Source organism: Ananas comosus, linkage group 6 (genome assembly GCF_001540865.1).
Source record: "Ananas comosus cultivar F153 linkage group 6, ASM154086v1, whole genome shotgun sequence".
Lineage (NCBI taxonomy): Eukaryota > Viridiplantae > Streptophyta > Magnoliopsida > Poales > Bromeliaceae > Ananas > Ananas comosus.
The window spans coordinates 11,687,981-11,695,198 of NC_033626.1; positions in this window are offsets into that span (position 1 = coordinate 11,687,981).

Sequence of the window (7,218 nt, forward strand, 5' to 3'; positions counted from 1 at the left end):
AGAGAGGGATGCTAATGTGCGCTGGGGAGGTGGGAGGACTGAGAGTTTTTATTAGGCTTACTTTGATATTACGTAGAGATTGTGGTACATTCGGTGAGGAGGAAAAAATTTGGTAAAAAAATATTTTATTTATTTTTGTACGTAATGTTACATTTCGTATATCATAATACATTAATTATAATATATTTTTTTATAATTATAAAATTATATTTTTATATTAATTTTATTTTATCTAATAACATTTTAATATCAAACTAAGTCTTAGTGGCCGTGGGGCTCGTGAGGACGCGAGTGTTGCGCCCGAGTTGGGTAGTTGCGTTGCTCCAAAGCAGTGTCATATTTGTGGTTAGTTGGTTCTGGAAGGTTTCCCGCAGGATGACGTGGCCATAAATGATTGGCACCAAACTTTAAAACAGCCTCATTTTGAGAAACGCAATAATTTGTGCAATTAAGGGTGCAATTGGATATTTAATAAAATTACGATTCAATTACAAGATTAATTTATTAAAAACAAAATTAATACTTTTGTTATTCTTCAAAAAAATATTATAAAAATTTAAACAAAGACCTCGGGTATTTCTAATACGGTGTGGTAAATGATTTGATGATTGTTATCTGACATCTTAAATTTGGCTTTGGTTGAGATTTATTAGTATGGCAAATTGGCAATCCAAACATAGCCCAGCTTAAATCAAATGGACCATGCCGATCCGATACGGCCCACATCACACGCCAGTTTGTGTATCCGGACCTATTGAGGCTCAGGTCTTGCGCGACAAAGGTTAAATGGGCCGGCCGAGCCCAAATAATTCCGAAAAAATCTATGTCCAGGCCCAGCCGATTCAGTGATCCTGCAAACGCTTCACTCGAAAATCCCTCTTATAATATTAATGCTAGTAGATTTTAAATTTAAAGTTTAGTTATTTTATACTTCTAACTGAGTTTTTCTTTCTAAAAATTGAATTATAATTGGTGGTCAAATGTTGTTGTTAAAAGTTTTAAATAGTGTCTTTGAATACGTAATTTGAAAGTTAATTTGTTGATCAAATATTTCCTCCAAAATTGTTGAACCATTCATGTCCCTAACTAGCAGATGCTAGCTCATGCAGTCACTGGACTCAGAATGATCGTCCCCGTAATAATTGTAATCGTCGGCGGTGCACAGGAAATTCGCTGAACTGAAAAAGTTGTGGTAGTTATTGTTTTTCTCGTCAATTATCATTTTAAGCATACAATGTTATGGACCTCTTCATCATTCACAACATTTGATAGCAGCTTATTCACAGATAGCGATAGTTAGAATTTTCGTTTCTATCAATGTCAGTTTTGAATTGTATTCAGTGTTTGCGAAATATTCCCACCTCCCTTAAATTTGTAAACTGATCGTCAGCGGTGTGCAGGAAATTTGTTGAACTAAAAAAGTGGTGATATATACTTATATATTGCTTTTCTCATCAATTATCTTTTTATGCGTACAATGTTATGTGCCTGTTCATTATTATTCACAACATTTGAGGGCAACTTAATTATTCAAAGACAACGATGGGTAGCTGGCTTGTTATGTTCTCGGTGGAAATTTTTGTTTCTATCAATATCAGTTTTGAATTGCATTCGGTGTTTGCGAAATATTCCCACCTCCCTTAAATTTGTAAACTAATCAAATGCAAATTTGCGAAAAATGGCACTTTTGAAATCATATGCTGCACAAAAATGTATTACATGAACTTTTGCACTCATCGAATAAGCGATTGACGACAAATGTTTTGACATTGCATTGTTAATTTAGCTGCGAAAAGGTTTTATATGCGCAAGCTCATCATCAAAAATGTCAATGTGGTAGAGCTGGACATATACTATTGCTTACGTAGAGTACTTAATATATATTATCAGGTTGGAAATTAATGGTATATATCTAAGGCCTGAAACTTAGCCCTTGTTTTCATCCACAGGGAATCAATCCTCCACAAAATGTGGTCATAATCTTTGTTTCAATCACACGAGTGTTCGATTAGCGCTGACTTGTTCATATCTTAGAATAGATCGTGTTGATTTTTTGTTTGCGTACGTAGTTTACAATCCATAGATACAATTAGCTACATATAGGAATTACTATATTTTTAAGTTGGATATACTACTTAATTGAGCATCTCTTGGCCTCATCTTGATTTTGCTTACTAATTTTTTGTGCTATTGTGCACGGAAAGGACAACATGGTAATATAAAAAAGTACCTGGATCGTATTTTGGAACTGCAAACAAGGACAGTTCCCTTCTTTTAAGGGCTAATTGACCATGCTAAACTCCACCTAACAAGGTTTACTATGAAAATTTTAGAACATCCATGAAATTACTAGATTAGCAATTTTAAATAGTTTAATTTGCTCAGAGCTAGATCCCATCTCATAGCTAGCAATAGGAGAAATAAGCATGGCTTTTATCTAGTAAAAAGTGAGGTTCATGCTCTTTAATTCTAAATAAACTAGTGTAGGAACCCGCGCGATGCGGCGGATATAATCATATTTGATTAAAATTAGTAATATAAAAAATACTTTAAAACTTTTAGAATAAAATTATAATTTAATAAAAAATAACGAAAGATAAAAAAAATTATAGAAGAAAAAAATGTGTTACATAGAAATTGGCCCCCTTTGTATCCTCATTTAGGGCATTCTCTACTAACACCGATACTTTCGTGAAATATCATAGCGTCTTCCACCCTTTTTCGGCAAGTCCTATACATTACAAATATAAGTGGTTGACATCGAGGAAGAAAGGTTTGAGGCTAGGGTTAGAGTTTGACTCACTCGACGTTGACGGTGAGAGCGAGGGCAGTGCGCTTGCGGGCTCGAGGGGAGCAGACGTAGTAGGCGAGATCGTTGTCGAGAACGCCATTTGCCGTGCCCACAGGCTTCTCGGGCAACGATTCATAGAAAATAGAAACTAATGAGAGGGAAGTCGAAGTAGCGACGTTACAAAGAAGGAATTATGAGATGGGAAGTCGAAGAGACATACGTTATAAAAAAAAATTAATAAGACAGGAAGCCGAAGAGGTAGACGTTACAGGGAAGGAAAGCCGAAGAGACCGCTTAGCCATTTGGTTCAAAAGAGGGGCAAGTGAGGGTAAAAGATAGGCTGCCACGTGGAAAGATTAGGGGAAATAATGTTAAGGTATAGATCTTACGAGCTTATATATATATATATATATATATATATATATATATATATATATATATATATCTAGAGTTGGGGCTCTATGCTATCGGAAGTACGGAGCCTTTCGTGCTTCCAGCTCGTTTTCGATGTTGCGACTTTCAAAATCGTCGATCAGCTCCCGTTAAACTTGATCTAGGTATTTGAAGTACCTAGAAAATAAATTTTATGATTTTTACGATATCATTTGCCTAGTGAACGAAGGGGCTCAAAATCAACGGTGAAAATAAAATCTTACAAAATGTATAATATAACATTAAAATTTTAAATCAAAGATATTGATCTTGTTTTATATAGTATAAAGAATTTTCTATCAAAATTTCACGTGGTTTGGATATTTCTACACCGTTAAACTTGCAAACGGCTCACTACGGCCATTGAAATTCGTTGATTTTGAGCCCATTCGATCACTAGGCAAATGATATCGAAAAATAATAAAATTTATTTTCTAGGTACTCCAAATACTCTAGATCAAGTTTAACGGAGCCGATCGACGATTCGAAAGTCGCAACATCGAAAACGAACTGGAAGCACGGAAGGCTCTGTACTTTCGATAGCATAGTAGCCTCACTCTCTCTCTCTCTCTCTCTCTCTCTCTCTATATATATATATATATATATATATATATATATATATAGAATAATTATTGCTTATTTGTTGAGCAACTAGATGATAATTAAGTTACATTCCAGTTGATGAATGTTGATCGAACGCCAAGCGCAATAATGTCAAGGTGACAACAAATCAAACAGGGAAAAGAACGGGCTTAATCACTCATGTAAATATCTGCATCAACCTGTCAAGTTTAATGGGTTAGTTAATTACTTAGCCAAGTGTTTCACCTGATGTATATTAGGTTAAGTGGGCCTGCAGTACGTAGCAGTTACTAGAACACAGAAAATTAATAGTTTTATCAGCTCGTAGACGCAGCAGTGCACAAATAACATAGACTGCTTTACCGAGTGAGCGTGCCGAAGATCGGTAATCCTGCGAAGTTGGGCATAACGGTTGGGAAAACGGAGCATGTGGGAGTAATTTATTGACAAAATATACGTGTTGTTGTATGTTCTACGACTTTTCTTCTCTCCTTATGTCATCTTTTGTAATTGCGACAAATTTTGTTCTGTGAATCCTATGCATGGAAGAGCTTGCGATTTATCGGAATGTTTTTTAACATCATGTTATTAATACTTATTGGATCATTTTTAGACTATGTTCCTCGTAATAGGATGAGTCCTCCTTGTTTTCTATCTCTTCTTGGGCTCCTTTCGATGTTGCATGATTGAAAAATTATGCCCTTCTTTTTCATATCTACAACATATATAGGTCGAAAACCTACGAAGTTATTGAGTTGCAATTATGGATCTACTAGTTATTGTTATTGCAGTTAAATTCAATTTTGCTTCTGCTTACTAGTGTCTGTATCATAATCATGATCATAAACATAATAATGATAAATTAGTTAGTACTGGCGACATGACTGGTGATTTGGACACTGGAGGAGTCAAAGTCACAACCACTATGGTTTTGAAGGTTCTACTCACCATAAATGAAAGCATTAATATCTTTCCCTGTTCTTTTCGTTGAAATGGTAAAGATATGATGAAATTAGCATTGGATTTTCAAGGCCCCACCTCGAATATAATATTTATTAACAGTTGGAGGAACAGTGAGTTTAGAAGGATTGTTGGTTCTAAAATAGAGACTTGGGTACGATTGAGCCACGTGCACACTTGAACAATACTATACGTACACTTATTATGTTGGTGTAAATCTTACACTCTAACTTTCAAAATTCAGATTCATTTATTCAGTTAATTTTTTTTTTAATATTACATAGTGAAACCAAATTTCTAAACTGCTGAGTAATAGGGTGTAAAATATAGACGCTATAATAGAGTGTACATGTAGCATTACTTTAGCCACTCTTTTTTTTTCTCCTTTCATATCAATTTAATTACTTCATATGAACTTTTCAACTGTTTATACTTGAGGAAAATGTTTGAAATAATGTACTTTGAAGATAACATTAATTCTTTGCAGGCGGAGAAATTTTTTTTTTCCTTTTTTTCTTTTGGATAATGAACTCTTATGTTCCCATGCGTGTACTTCATTTATGTTAGATTGCATGTATTATAAGATATAATGAACTGAAAACATTAACGACATGTCGTGTTTCAAACTTGAGAGACAATATTAGAAACCCAAGTCACAAGGAAACAACTTGTTTAATTTAGGCTAGTGGCAATATATAGTCTCCCTATCACTAACATTGGTGACATAAGAGATTCACTACTAGTGGTCAGAAAATTATTTTAGCAATATTTTCCTGCATTAAAGTGACCCAGTCAAGAAGGAAACCTACGTATGGTAAGTAATCCCTCAAAAATTATATATATATCAGTGTCTTTAAGATTAGTGAAAGAGTGTTAGCCATCAAATATTTGTCCAATATGGGGCATAATTATATATCTTATTGCTTTGCTTGTTATAGACACCAAATGATGCAACCCCATGAGAAAAAGGAGACATGCAAAAGAGAGAAAGAGGAGAAAAAGAAAAGAAAAGGGGAAACAACCCTTTTGGTTTTCTTTCCCTCTAGCTTTGACTCTTTGTAGCAATTGATGCCACCTCGCTTTTAGGTTACTATATATGCCCCTGTAGTTTAATTATGTCGTGTTCAAATATATATATATTTTTTCCTTTAGACCATTAATACAAGTTGAGGGTGTATTAGATTCTTTATGGTACAATAGAAGTGCAATTTTAAGGTGTAGGTGGGCTATCCCCTGTTTGCAGGACACTATGACTTCACAAAGCTAGGGAAATGCTTTTGGCCCTTAATTCATGCTAGCTATCTCTATATAGACTACTACTTATGTATGGACAAATGCAGGATTATTCAGAGACCGTCATTTTATATATATCAGCACATCAATAACTTATAAAAATAATATTTTAAAGACATGCTCGAAAGACAAGCCCGATTGTCTATAAAAGATCAAACACTTTGGATACCTGTTATACATGGTTAATTAACTTTTTGTATCTGCTGATGTGTTGGTTCGTACTGTACAAACTAATTAATCTGCATATATTTGGCACATTAATATTATCTTATATTAAGTGGTAGCTTATAAGGACAAAGTTATGGTTTTAACTTTTAACCTAGAATACTTGTCAAAGATATGCGATATTTTATGTTTTAGATTGTGAATAGGGAGAAAGTTCGTCAGCAAAGGGAAAACGTCTCCATTGAAGCCAATGTTGGAGGAAGGTGGTGGAGATTTTTGGGTGTTGGCTACACCAACTCCCTCGCTAACTTCGCCACATTGCGATAAAAATTAGTGTCACCATCTGCTTGTCTCCATCTTGTCCGCACGTTGCCATTATTGATCATGATGAAGCTGATTTTACTATCATCAATGATGCTTTCATTAGAAAAAAAGTTTTTTTTAAAAAAAAAACACACAATTAATGTATCTTTGATGCATATAAATTAGCTCTTTTTCTGTTCTACTGTAATCTTGGAGATTTTTTCTGGAGTAAAACTGGAGGTTGGAATCCTAGCTAGTTGTGTTTGCATGTCTACGCGTTTTCTCTTGATGAGAAATTAATTTAACTTTATCAAAAGAAAAGGTGAAATTTTAAGACTAATTTTCTCATCAAAAAAAGAAATTATTATCTGTACACCCAAAAGTGAAATATATATATATATATATATAGAGAGAGAGAGAGAGAGAGAGAGTCCGGCTAGGATATTATTGATAGCACTAAGCGTTTGGTGCAACCGAGTTTTCCGCCGATAGATTTAATCTTTTGATTATTTTTATCCGTTAGATTATACTATTCAACTAATAACTTACTTAACCCTAGAGGGCACACATCATCCTAACAGTATATTTTTTCATCTAAGGGCCAAAAACCTAATAGCATCAATAACTTGATAGTATTCCAGCCTAGTTCTCTCTCTCTCTCTCTATATATATATATATATATTCAAGAGTTG